The sequence below is a fragment of the Tursiops truncatus genome, chromosome 20 (genome assembly GCF_011762595.2).
Source record: "Tursiops truncatus isolate mTurTru1 chromosome 20, mTurTru1.mat.Y, whole genome shotgun sequence".
NCBI lineage: Eukaryota > Metazoa > Chordata > Mammalia > Artiodactyla > Delphinidae > Tursiops > Tursiops truncatus.
This window is the reverse complement of record NC_047053.1, coordinates 48,355,501-48,369,245: the sequence shown is the minus strand read 5'-3', so window position 1 is coordinate 48,369,245 and position 13,745 is coordinate 48,355,501.

Below are 13,745 nucleotides of genomic sequence, written 5' to 3'. Positions count from 1 at the left end.
GGCCTTTCTGTGGTGGGCTTCTTGCATTGAGCATCGCGTTTCAAGTTCCACCCATGCTGTAGTGTGTGTCGGGACTTCATTGCTCTTTATGGCTGAATAATATTCCACTGGGTGGATACATCACATAAGGTTGACCTGTTCATCTAGTTGATGGACAATGGGCTATTTCCACTTCTTGGCGACTGTGAATAGTGCTGCTGTGAACGTGGTGTTTTCATTGGTCTGGGCTCTATTAGGGAGTGCATTTTCTTATAAAGAGGTCCCACTGCCCCGAGGCAAAGCCATATGAAGCTCAAGACCTGGGAGCAAAGGATCCAAAATGAATTTTCTAAATGGAAGCAGCCTCAGAGAAGGATCAATGGGCCTTGGCCTTTAGAGAGGCGGCCAGAGCTCACCGACTCATTTCTGTATTAAACTCATCCACAGACCCAGGAGGGCTGCCTCCACCTTCCCAGCTCACACTAGAGAGGTTCCCAGCACTCAACACCACTGACAGCTCTCCCGTTAGGACCACCTCTCCCCCCACCCTTCCTCCCCGAGATTTCCCTCCCCATCTGCATGAACTTGGGGCCCATGCAGTGTTTCCCCTGAACAGCCCATCCCGCCTTCGTAGAGCACAGTCTATGTCCCAGCAAAGTCCAGGCAGGAGGTCTGAAAGCTACCCACGCGTGGTGCATTCCAGGACTGGTTTTGCTCCCCTGTGATATTCGGTGATGCCTGGAAACACTACTGGTGGTCACAATTGGGGGACACTACTGACATCCAGTGGATAGAGGCCAGGGATGCTGCTAAACATCCTACAGGACAGGCCCCCAAACGAAGACGCTCTGGCTCCAAGTGTCAGTAGCGCTGAGGTTTTGAAAGCTTGCCCTGGAGGTGACAGCTCCTACGAGGCCCCGAGTGCCTCAGCTGCCCGGCCAGCCAAGCCCAGAGCACCCTCACCTAGTCGGAAGCCTATGGGGACGGGGGGTAAGACAATGCTGCCTCAGCTTTGTCCTCAGTACTTCAAGGACACAGATTTCCACTCTTCCAGAAAGTTCCATAGGCTCCTCTCCCAGCTCCAAGCCCAGCACAGGTCTCCCTGCTTCCCCTTCAGGCAGCAGAGCGGCAGATCCCTGGCCAGAAGCCACAGGGGCTAAGAGGAGAAGGCTGGTGTGGTACCTACCAGGTCCCACACAAACTCCCCTCACCCCCATACCCAAGGCCAAAGCCCATCTGGGGTGAAGGCAGGGCCACTTTGACCTGGGCCTCCCCAGCAGACACTCCCCTCCCTCTCTTGACGTCTCTCAGAAAAGCCTGGAAGCGCAGTCACTGCCTTCCGCGTGTGTAGCAATTGCGTGAACCCGTTAGCAGTAAACACTTAAAACAGCTCAATTTTTGCAACCTGCTTTCCACATGTCACCTTTTTTTCAATCTATCGAAGCCTCTGTAAGTGGATGAAGCTCCAGCTCCGGTCAACTTCTGACAGGCCCTTGAGCAAATCTCAGGGCTTGAGCTCGGAGCCACAGGGAAATTAAACTCACAGCCTCAAACCGCTGCTCCGACTAACGTTCCGCAAACTGCTCCCCACAGCCACGCAGGCAGCTGGCACTGTTAGCCCTCCTGTCTGCTGGGGCGAGGAAGGTGCTGATGTATACCCCCGTTTTACAGAAGGACCCACTGGGGTGCAGAGAAGTCAAGAAGCTGACGGAGAGTCAGTGGGGGAGTGAAGGGCTCCAACTCAGGACTGTGCCCCGCAAGCCTGGCTTAGCCACTGTCCTGTCTCCTCACCTCTCACGGGATTTTGCTGCAGCCGGTGGAGAAGTAAAGAGCTTCTGCTGTCCGTTTGGCTTTGTGTGGCCCACTGCTCAGCAAAGCATCTGCGGCCAGGCTGAGGGCCAGCCAGGATGGGGCCTATCTTGGGTCAGATGCAGCTAGAATAGGGGATGGGCGTACTGGAAGGTGGGGACACAACTGGGGCAGAGGAACTAAAACCAAAACCTGGGACAGTGAAGTAGGTTGAATTGTGTCCCCCAAAAGGATATGTCCAAGTGCTGCCCCTGGAATGTGAGACTGTCACCTCATCTTGGAATAAGGGTCTTTGCAGATGTATTTAAGATGTGTCTAAGGTAAGAACCTCAAGAGAAAATCATCCTAGATTAGGGTGGGTCTGAACTCCAATGACCAGTGTCTTCATAAGAAACAGAAGAGGAGGAAGATGCAGAGCAAAGGTCAGATGATGTGGAGGCAGAGACTAGAGTGACACGGCCACAGGCCGAGGATGCGGGGGTCTCCAAAAGCTGGAAAAGGCAAGACAGATCCTCCCCCAGAGCCTTCAGAAGGAGCGCAGCCCTGCCCATATCTCAGACTTGCAGCTTCAGGACTGTGAGAGAATAAATTCCTGTTGTTCTGAGCCCCCCCGGTTTGTGGGCATTGTTATGGCGGCCCCAGGACACTCACTCAACACAGACATGCTCAGGGACTGGGGTGAGGGGCTTCCTCTTAAAGCATTTCCCAGGGCAGGGTCAGAATCAGGAGCCTGGTCTTGCCACGTGCGAGGAGATTGACAGGCCCACCCTCTCCGGCTGGTTGGTAGCTCCAGCCTACGGGAGAGCAGCCACCAAGACCCCCTCATGGAGGCTCCCCGACAGGAGAAACGCCCAGAGTGATGGGACTCTGGGGTGAATCAGGCTGCAGTTGGCGCTCTGGGCGTTGGCAGGTTTATTTTGCCAGCCTCGCTCCTCCCATGGCCACTTTTGTGTCCTTCTGCCTTAGCCACTGGATCGAGGCTGCTTTGCCAGATGGTGGGGGTGGGTACCCAGGAGGCTGGGACCCTCTCCCGGCTTCCCCTGGGTTCCTTCCCAGTGAGGAGGGGGAGAGCAAATAAAACCTCCCACTCTGGTTCCATGCTAGGAGGCAGGGGAGGAGGCCGTTTCTGGCAGTGTTCCCTTTGGTTTCCATGAAGAAAATTAACATTTAATTACAGTAGGAGCTGAAAAGAACATATCCCGGAGAAGGCTGTGGGGACCTGTCACTCACCTCCCGTCTCCCTTCTTCTCTCTCTCCTTCCCGCCCACCATCCTTTCTCCCCAAAGCCCGTGCCACCCCATGCCATCTCCGTGCCAGCCCCCGCCCCTCCCTCCAATCACCAGTGACACTCAACCCACATCAAGGTGAGTCAGCAAGAATTCCCCAAGCCCTCCCCCAACCCCACCCCAGTCACTCCAGCCCAATTTATTGAACAAAAACTGTTCAGAAGACTCCAACATCTTCCACCCAGAGATATTTCAGCATTTTGCATAATTGCCAATTAAGATCAGTTTCCATCATTCAATTATGGATGAAGATTCCTATGTGCTGATCAGCAACCTGCACACACAAACACACACACTTTGTGGATCTGGGAACCTGCAGACCCTACAGAGCATCTCCCTTGGTGGACATCGCCTTTTGGCCCCAGCTCCGGGTCAGCGTGCACCCATGTGTGCACATGCAGCCTCACACGTGGACACAAAGGCAGCTGTGTGGCTGGCAGGAGTGGACTTAAGGGTTAAAGTCGCGATGGGCTGCGCCATCCCTGCCACCATTCAGTAGGGTCAGCACATTTCCGTTATCCAGCCGCCCGCCTGTTAATTAATCACTCATTAGGCTAATCACAGCTATCTCGTCTCCCACTAGGGGGGAAGATGTTAGCACAGTGGAATGCCAAACCCAAAACGCAACTAATGGGGCTGCAGGAAGGCAGAGGGAGAGAGAGTGGGATGACAGGAAGTTTCTAAAACTGAGGCGGGCGCTCACAATCAAACGGAAGTCGTACGTGTGCAGGAGCCCTCCAGAGGGTGGAAGCCGCCCCTTGGCGGGCAGCCACAGCAGCCCCTCTCCCTGTCCTCCTGTGGGCCCTTTCCCATTTCAATCCTAATCAGTTCCCATCTCAGGCTGTGAATTGAGACCTGGGCCCTGGGTACAGGAAGAGAAAGAGAGAGGGGGCACCCCACGGGGACCGCAGGAACATCTCTCTACAAATAGAAAGACAGTCCCCAGATATTAATGCAGATGTTTCCATTGGAGTCCATGTGGGGTGTAGATCCTGGGAGGGTGACTCCAGGGAAATGAGTCACCCCAAATTCCAAGAGGAATTGCAAGTTCATCCAAATCTATGGCCCGGAGGAAGAAGACAGGAGAAAAACTACTAGCCACTTGCCATGACCCAGGCGCTACGCTAGAAAGAAAAGGACCCTTTTCCCAACAAAGCAGCAAAGCTCTGTGGAGACCCATTGGGGAAACAGCTTCAGACAAGGTGTTGTTTTTATGTCACCAAGACTAGTCAAATGCCTATGTCCAAAGAGATAGATCCTAAGAGGAGAGAACAAGCAAAACCCTTGCTAAAGAAACAAATTTAAGAAGTAAAACCTACTTTGAGAGAAGCACAAACCAGGCCTTGCTAAATGAGGGCCGGCAGCCTTCAATTAGAAGCTGGTTCAGCATCTTCGAAGAGCACCAACTACCCCCCTCTCCAGCATGAGGAGCCCCAATTGCTCACCTAAAGCCACGTTTTCTACCCAGAAGTTTCCACCCACAGATATGCTAAACCCTTCCTGCTGCCTGTTTTGCTTCATTAGGGCTATTTGCTATCAAAATGCACAATTATTAGGGGAGTAATGATGTTTAGGTGTATCATTTGCAAGAAATTAAATCTAAACACCTGGGTAGTAAATGAGGGAAAAAGATATTAGGAAATTTGGTTTTAAGTGTTTATGCTAATTTATTCAACTCAGTCGAGTGTAATCAACCCTGAACCCCAGGAACTGTCAGTGTGGGTGACAATTGCAGGCAGAGACGGGCTGGGGAGAAGTTATCACGTTGCTGTGCTCTGAGGCCAGAGGACAAGCACACCAGCCTCGCAGAAGCATCATCTTGGGGACAGGGAGGAAGCTGGAGAAATGTGTGTTCAAATCCTCCCAGGGGACAAACCTGCTCACCTTGACTGCAACTCAACCGTTCAACCTGAATCATGGGGCGATGCATGCCCTTGGATCAAATCCGCAAGAAGGAGACCATTTGCTGTCCAGCGGGGAACCCGGGAGCCATCACTGTAAGTTAAACTCCATTCAAGAGGTGTCCACGGGGCCCCGGAGTTCATGTCCCAGCTCCTTGCTTAATGGCTGTGAGATCCTAGCCAAGTCGTTTGATCTCCTCAAACCTTCCTTTCCATCGTTTGAAAAATGGTGATGAGAATGGCACCTGCACCATCAGATTGTTGTGAGGATTAAATGACAGTGTGTGTTGATATATAATCCTGGGTACAATGACTGACACATAACAAGAGCTTAATAAATGGAGTTACTTCCATGGGACCCTATCCTCCAGGCCCAGAGAGTCCCTCCCATCCAGTAGGAGCCATACTGTCTACACAACCTATAGGGTGGCGAGGGGCTGACACTCTTGGTCCCACGGAGCTGAGAGGGCTTTCTGCTACATCCCCTGTGGATCTGGGGGTGGCTCGTGGAGGAGGAGAGCTCTGAGCCAAGCCTGGAAGGTTGGTAGGATTCTGACTGGTTGGAATTCAGGAGAAGGACGCGGTGGAAAGAATGGGCTAACAGAAGCACAGAGGTGGAACTTGGCAAAAGGCTTCTTTGGCAGGAGAGGGGATGTTCAAGGAGGAAGCAGGAGACAAATTTGAGTCAGGGTCTCCCAAGAGGTGGGAACTTAGCATCTTAGGGGCAAGACTTGCCCTATGCCTCTTGTGTAGATGGGCAAGAGGAAGTATTCTGTCTGCATCCTTTGCTGAAGGGGAGCACAGTGGTCAAGGTGGAAGGGATGGAGAGGGTATGTGCCTGGCAGCTGCAACAGGAAAGGAAGAGCGCCAGCGGAGCGCCCAGAAGGTGGGGTACAGCTAGCTGTGTCCCCCCAGCCACGTCAGGACAGACGGCTGCTCGAAAACAGATGTGGGTTTGAGCAGGGTCCAGGGCACTGTCTGCTTCCGGGAGGTGTTCCCTTGTCCCTCATGGCACCTGGCCCCCCAGCTACCTGGGCCACATCCAACCTGCAAACCCACCCAAGAGATGTGCAGCTTTGAGCAAGTTGCTTCATCTCCCTGGGTGTCACCTGCCTCGTGGGATTGATTTGAGGATACAACGCATGAGTTTCTGCAAGAGTCCCCAGCCCATGGTCAGGGCAGTGTTATTTACTAATGTTACATAAAGTTAGAGTGAAAAGCTAGCAGACCAGGTATCTGTTAGATGTCTGGTACTGGAGCTCAAGAACGCAGACCAGCTTTGGCCCGGCCCCCAGCCCCAATGCCCACGGGCCAAGTCACAGCGATGGGGTCTCCTGGGGGCAGCAGCCTCGTCTCCGTGTGACAGGATAAGCTTGGGGCTGGAGGCGTCTCCCCACGTCTTAGCCGGTCACAGTGACAGGAAAGGGTGCCTTCTCCTCATCTCGGGGTAGCCGACGGGAAGTCAGCGGGAGGTGGGAATATTGAAACAAGCATGGCAACAACACAGAAGAGCTGGAAGACTGCCTGCTACGGCCCCGAGAACCCAGGGAGCTTTCGCCTGTGCTGAGGTCATGGAGAAAAGGTGAGACTGCAGGTGTGTGCAGTTGTGCAGACATGTGGGGCAGCTTAATGAACGGCTGTGACCGGCATCCTCAGTGGCTTGGCTGACCGACAACAAGAAAGAGGAATCAACGCAGCCCCCGGCGGCTCATTTCCACCATCCCATCGGTCCTGGACAGACAGCAGGCATGTGTCCTGGTCTTGGGGTGCAGCATCCAATGCAGGAAGCGCCCTCCCAGCCCACCACCCAGGAGTGCATTTATTAAGGGTCCCCACCCCAGCCCAGGGGTGGGTGCAGTAGCCTCTCCCCACCCCCAGCATCAACCGTATACCTCTCAGCCCCTGTGTGCCCTCTGACCCTCTCACCCTTGTTCTCCTACAGTCAGCCTCGCTCCAGGCTGAAACTCATTCACTCAAAGCCACAGTACATCATTCTCTTGGCCCAGCCGTCTCTCCTTAAGGCCTTTCTCCCCAGCACACCCCGAGAAAGCCAGCTGAGTCTGAGAGGCACAGGGGTTCGTCCTACTTCCAGCCTGGCGCAGCTCCGCCCATTGCATCTCCCTCCTGACTCCTTCCTGCCCCTGCCTCACAGCACTCCCTCCTTTCCTGTGGGCCTGCTGGCTGTCTCCTGGGGTCTGTCCCTCTCCCGCCTGGCCCACCAACCCCACACCCCCTGACTTTTATTCTAACCCCTACTATACCCCCAAAGATCCCTGGCTCATTGTACAATGCTCCCTAGGTACCTTCAAGCAGAAAGGGCCTAGTCATTCTTGGCCCAAAGAAGGAAGCCAAGGGAAGAATTCTGGGACAGTCTGACCCTGTGTATCACCACACAGGAAATAATGGGAGTGATGCAAGGAATCAGAGGCTGAGAGAGGGTAAATGATCTGTCCAGGGTTATACAGCGTCTCAGCAGCAGACACTCAACCCCACCCAAGGCTCCCAAGACCTGCTGTCCACCAAGGGCACAGAGGGCTCCCGCAGCCAACCCTAGAAGCAGCCATTGGAGGGTCCTGACTGCAAAGACGTGGAGGATGCTCTGATGATCCTCGCAAATGTGTCAACATATTTAGCTTCGATTCCTGGCTGAGGTTTGTGTCTTTATAAAATAATGGCATCTCTGAAACTCACTGATTAATGTATTAAAGGAATTGGAAGGAACAGGATCTGAGGCAAAGGGACCAGTTAGGAAGCTTTAGCAGTGTCCAGGTGTCCAGGAGAGAGGTGCTGGGCTTCACTGAGGGCCAGTTCCCACCTCCGGAGATGAGTGGCCATGTCTGGGGTTGTCATGAGTGAGAGCAACTGTTCCCACTTGAATGGCCTCTGCTGAGTCCCCACTGCACTTCACAGACACAAACCCCTCTCACCTGCGTCTCCACGCCCTTCACAACCGGGGTCCAGTCCCGCCTTGGCAAGTCCCCTCTCTGTTCACTTCACCGTCTCTCTCAGTCTCTCCAACACAAGCTCCTGTGAAGTCTTGGCACAGGTTGGTCCTACAGCCTGAACTACCCCCGCCCCCAGCCCTGCACATCCTCCCCAGCCACTCGGCACAGGGTCACCTCCCCATTCTAAATGCTCTTCCTCCAATTGTCTTTAGGGACAACTGTTTCCTTTAGGGTCCTTACAACAGCTTGTAATTATATGTGTGTAGTATCGATCTAGGTATAGTCACAGATGCTGGATATAGATGATATAGATGTAAATATCAATGACAATGGTATGAGTACAGATAACGGATGCTACAGACATGGACCCCTTGTTTGTGGCCACTTTCCTCACCAGATTATCAGCTCCCCCGGCACAGTCCATGCTCGCCTTCCACTCCTCAGGTCTGCGCCTGGCACACGTCGGGCCCTGGTTATGCTTTCTGAGTGGACGGGTGGATGAGGCCCACAGAGCCTCCTTGCATGGCAGTGGGGAAAGGGCTCCGGTAGAGGCAGAGATGTCAACAGACAGCTTTCACCTCTACGGCACAAGTGGTCTCAGCATCAGGGAGCTGTCCCCTGGCTGGAGTGTCCAGGGGGCGGAGGGTGTCTTAATACAGCTCATGAGCAGGGGGACGGCCTTTCCAATCTCTGCAAATGTCACCGACTTCCAGAGATCTGTGAAATTACCCATCCAAGGCACGCGGCCCATAACTCCTTCTAACGTGCCTTTGTGTCCGTTTCAATATCTCCACCGGCTCTTTCTGGGAAGGCAGCACCTGCGGGTCACTGGCACCCTCTGCTACACATGGCTCCCGGGGCCTCCGTATTCGGGGAGAGTCAAAATGTCCAGTCATCCCTGGCGGCAGCAGTACCCGGGGGCAGAGAACACCGCTGGTCTCTGCTCCCACACAAGACGCCCTCCCCTAGAGCAGACCCCTCCCCTCTCCTGTCTCCCACATGCATAGTCTCTGCAGACCCCAGACCTGGTGGGCTCCGGAGCCGGAGCCTGGGATTCAGGTCCTCGAGCTCCTCCCTCAGCGCAGTCCAGCTAGCTCACAGGGCTCCTGCGGACCGTGGCCTCACCTCCAGGAAGCCCAGCGTTCCGGGGCCAGCTGTGGAAGTGGGGGAGGGGTGGTACTCTCCCTCCAGCTTGTCTCGGGCGAGTGGGTGTGGGAGCAGCTACAAGAGGAGCGGCTGTGCCGGGCATTAGGACTCTGCGCCTCACCACCCACTGATGCCAGGCTTGGTATTTCTCCAGGAAGCAGGGAGTCCCGGGGATCTCAGTGTGCTCAGAGTTCAGAGGGGCTGATGGCATGCGCGGTGCCCCACCTGGAGAGAAAGGAGTACCGAGGAGAAGATGGTGTTCCTCTTGGCAGGAGGACACTGGGGGAGGGGTGGGCTGTTCTGTGTTCCTGGGGAGGCCACGTCCACCGCCCTCAAATTCTAGAGACTTCTAGACTCCACCCCCCCCATGGTGGCCGCATTCCTAAAGCCTGATAATAAGGTTCCTCAACATATTGCAGGTATTGAAACACCTGTTGCTTGAAGGTGGGACGTTGAGATTAGGGTGGGGGGACAGGTGGGAAGGGTGGAGGGGTTATGGGATTCGTGGTCTCAGTTTTATTTCCTCAGTCAGCTAACATACTGTGAGTGCTAAAAACCTCCCTCTTTCACAACAGCCAACTGTCCATCAACAGATAAATGGATCAACATTGTGTGGTCTGTCCATGCAGTGGAATACTATTCAGTCACGAAGAGGAATGAAGTACTGGTGCGTGCTACAAAAGGCCAGATTTGATTCCACTTATATGGAATGCCCAGAACAGGCAAATCCATAGAGACAGAGTGGATCGATGTTTGCCAGGGGCTGCGCGTGGAGGGCCGGGGAGTGACTGCGGATGGACACAAGGTTCTCTTTGGGGGGATGAAAAGGTTCTGAAACAAGATAGAGGTGGTGGTTGCACCATACTTTGAGTGTACTAAAGGCCACTGAATTTTCAACTTGAAATGATTCTAGTTAACCGTATGTTAGGTAAAATTTACCTCGATTTTTAAAAATCGGACCCCTCTCTGCCTCTCCTGTTCCCTCTGAGTACAGAGCTTCATCCTCCCCACCCCAACTCCTGCAGAAAATTCCAAAAAGGACTCTGGTCCACCCTTCACCATACTAATACCATGGTCAGCTTCTCAAAACCCAACCTCTTCAGGTCTAGCTGCTGTTCTCTCCACAGGGCACACAGAACCACCGCACCACAGCTCCACCCACCCAGGCTCCTTGCTCGTGCTCCAGCCTCTGGCACTCCTCTTGAGCAACTGTCCTTTCTTACCTCCATGCCTTTCCTCTGTCTGCAGTCGTCTGTCCACCTCTTTCTCCCCAGGAAACTCCTATGCATCCTTCAAGAAAGCTCAAAAGCCCTTCCACTGGGCTCCCAAAGAGTCTGTTGTGCCTCTATACAGCTCTGCCCTCACTGCGAGGGACGGATACGCTGTATCCTCCATGGGACAGCAAGCTCCTCCAGGGGAGGGGACACGAACCCAAGAACAAGCATGACGACTAACATCTTTTCATTCCACAAATACCACAGGAGGCCAAGGATTCAATGAAGAATGAATAAAGGAGGCCGGCTCAGCCCATGAGGACCTCTGATTCCCACAGGGAAATAGTCTCTCGTCATTCAGATTCTTTCCGTTCAGCTTCAAAACACCCCAGCCCTCCCATCTTCCTGGGGAAGTGAGCCCAGTTGGGAAGGGAGAGGATGAAGCTGGGGAGGTTACTTCTACAAGTTCCTCCTTCTTTGAACCCTGACAGCATTTCTCCGCGGAGCTACACCATTTAAGAATTAGAGCCCACGTCTTTGTTTATACCCTCCACCCCTTGCGAAGGGCCCCCCAACCCTCCTGGGCCTGGACCCTCCCTGCTGCATTGTTTCCCCATGGTAAGTGCCACTTGCTGGAGTGATTTGAATAGCATGCCCCCAAAACACATGTCCACCCAGAACCTCAGAATGCAGCCTGATTTGGAAATGGGGGTCCACGCCAACATCATTAGTTACGGGCCTTGAGATGAAAGCTCCCCAGTTTAGGATGGGTCCTAAATGCAACGGCTGGTGTCTACCTAAGAGAATAGAGAGGGAGGTCTGCGCACAGAGATACAGGGAAGAGGGAGGCAGAGATGGGAGTGATGCAGCCACAAGCCAAGGAATGCCCGGATTCACCAGAAGCTGGGAGAGGGGCCTGGAACAGACCCTTCCCTCAGAGGTTCCAGAAGGAACCAACCCCACCAACACCAAGCTGGGAGAGGGGCCTGGAACAGACTCTTCCCTCAGAGATTCCAGAGGAACCAACCCCACCAACACCAAGCTGGGAGAGGGGCCTGGAACAGACCCTTCCCTCAGAGGTTCCAGAGGAACCAACCCCACCAACACCTTGATCTCAGCCTTGTGGCCTCCAGAACTGTAAGACAATATATTTCTGTTGTGTAAAGCCACCAGGTGGTGGAAATTTGTTATGCTAACCCTAGGAAACGAATACACTTGCTAACATTCCAGATAATTTACTGGTTATGTTCATTATTTGTCTCCACTTTCCAGGACGCACATTCTATGAGAGCAGAGATTTCTGCCTCTTTATCCACCGGTGGGTCCCAAGCTCCTAGAACGGTGCCCACCACACGGAGAGAGATGAGTAATCATAGATGAGTGGATGTTGCACCTGAGCCCGAACCTCACCCAGCTCAGCCAGCTACCAGCTGTGTGACTGGGCAAGTTCCCAGACCTCTCTGACCCTCAGGTTTCTCTTCTGTAGGGCACAAACAGTAGCAACCACTTCCCATGATGCTGTTACAAAGAATAAATGATTAGAAAGGCTTATAATGTGCCTGGTACAGAGTAAGCCCTTAAATGTTAGAAATGGGGTTGGAAATGGAGTCACCTGAAAGTAGATTAACAGTGGTTCTCAGCAGGGGCAACTGTGCCCCCCACCCCAGCTCCATGTCTGGAGACAGTATCGTCACACCCTGTGGGAGGGGCGCTTGGGCACATAGTGGGTGGAGGGGTGGAGGTGAGGAAGGCTGCTCTACATCCTGCAGTGTCCAGGACAGCCCCCACCAAAAAGAGTTTATCCCGCCCCCATGTCAATAGTGCCCAGGTTGAGAAGCACTGATGTCAAGTCCACAATGGTTTCTGGAGCGGAAGAAGCAGGACATCAATGCAGAGTGAAAGCTCAGACACAGAGTGATATACGGGGTTTGTGCGGGGTGGGGGGGGCGACGGCAGGAGGCTGTGTTTCTAAGGTGAGGCCAAGACCTGCCTCATTGGCTGCCATCTTGAAAACTCCCACAGAATTTCTCCAGTCTGAGCGTAGCCGTCATCTATCCTGTACTTCTTCTGGAGGCACTCAGTCCACACCCACTCCAGGTGGAGGGAAGACGGCAGGGAGGAGGCTCTCTGATTATTTTGCTACTGCTCTCACCACTGCCATCCCCGCCACCATCAGTAGCATCAAATTTTCCTAGGGCTGCTCTACAAAAACAAACTCCTCCTGGGTTTAACCCTGAGGCCTGGCAGCCACCCGTTACAGGGACTCTACTGCGGCTTCACTGGACCCAGACCAGGAAATCCAGATGGGGATGCACAGGAGAACTCACCACCCCTCTGCTCTGCAGTGGGGTCTCTGCAAGACAGTGACACGTTACGAAACTTTCACTCCCCCTTCACCACCACAGAAACCAGTGTGTTTCCTCTCCTCCAAAGCACTTCCAAAGCAGTGGGCAAATTACCGGGGAGATGTTAGCAATGGCCTGGAGAAGAAAGGAGCGGGCTTGCCCGATGTGTCACTCCCTCGAGCCCGCCGATTTGGGGAAGACGCCCACTAAGACCAAGAATGGGTACAAGAGGAGGAGCCCACGTGAGCCTTAGCAGAGCAGGGACCTTGGCCCACCGCGGAGTCTGCCAGGCGCCGGGCCCCCAATTAACCTCCAGTACATATGTCAGGGAGGCTGGAAGACAGGCAACAGATCCCCCCATAGACAGCTGCCTGCAGGAGAAGCCGCTCTGATGCAGACGCTGGGGGACCACACAAGCTGGGTACTTCGCTCAGGGAGTAGGACGGAGGGATGAAGCGGGGAGGCAACTCTTTTTATAGCAAGAAACAAACTGTTTTGCTTTAAGAAGCCAAAAAAAAAAAAGAGAAAGAAACAAAGAAATGAAGAAAGAGAATGTTTCTGGAAGCGTAGTGAGCCATTTTGGTTAGAGCTGGAGGGGAGGAGGGTTCGGAGCCAGGCACGCTGAGGCTGGGGTCTGCCCCAGCCCCCAGAACAGCTGAGCGCAAGGCAGGCCAGTGTCAGCTGGCCCACAGCCTGCACTGTGTGTGACTCACCCTCACGCTCACAGAAGCCTGGGGAGTGGGGGAATCGCTACCCCAATTTCACAGGTGAAGAATACAGGGCTCAGCCAGTTGGTGAGGCCACCGGTCAGTGAGAGGGAGAGCAGGATGTGGCCCAGCCCCGAGCCCCCCCCCCCCGCCTCATCGGCCGACTGACCGACTGTGCTGTCCTGGGGACCCCAGGGTCTCTCATTCCTGAGCAAGCTGGGAGAGGATCCCTCCCTGACTTCCCTCTCCCTCATCCGCCTTCCCCGTCACCTCCATCCACTGAACCAAGAACTGATTCAACGTATTACAACTGGCCGAGGCCTCCCAAGGCCATCCCCCCAACCCCCCCAGACTCCAGAGCCAACACTGTGGCCTCCCTTCTTTCCTCCCTTTCTTCTGTCCACGTAGACACC